Source organism: Psammomys obesus, unplaced genomic scaffold (assembly GCF_907164565.1).
Source record: "Psammomys obesus unplaced genomic scaffold, mPsaObe1.curated_primary_1811, whole genome shotgun sequence".
Taxonomy (NCBI): domain Eukaryota; kingdom Metazoa; phylum Chordata; class Mammalia; order Rodentia; family Muridae; genus Psammomys; species Psammomys obesus.
The window spans coordinates 2,849,535-2,849,881 of NW_026587216.1; positions in this window are offsets into that span (position 1 = coordinate 2,849,535).

Below are 347 nucleotides of genomic sequence, written 5' to 3' on the forward strand. Positions count from 1 at the left end.
TTCCCGGGACTGTGAGCATTGAATTCGGATCAACATAAATGGGAAGCAACATTGAACTTGATGCTATCACATCCCTCCACATCCTGTCCTTGGGACAGAGGGCTACTCCATTAGAGGCTTTCATTTTCTGTGGTCACCTTGGCACCTCCTTCACTTAATTTTTTTTCTCCTCTGCCTTTGGCTTGTCATCAAAGTCTCAGGAGAACTCACTGTTCCTTCTTTCAGTGAAGATTCTGCAGCATCAGCTCCTGCTCATATGTAACCGCTGGGCTAAAGCCATCATCACCATCCTTCTTAACAATCATCATCATCATCATCATCATCATCATCATCATCATCATCATCAT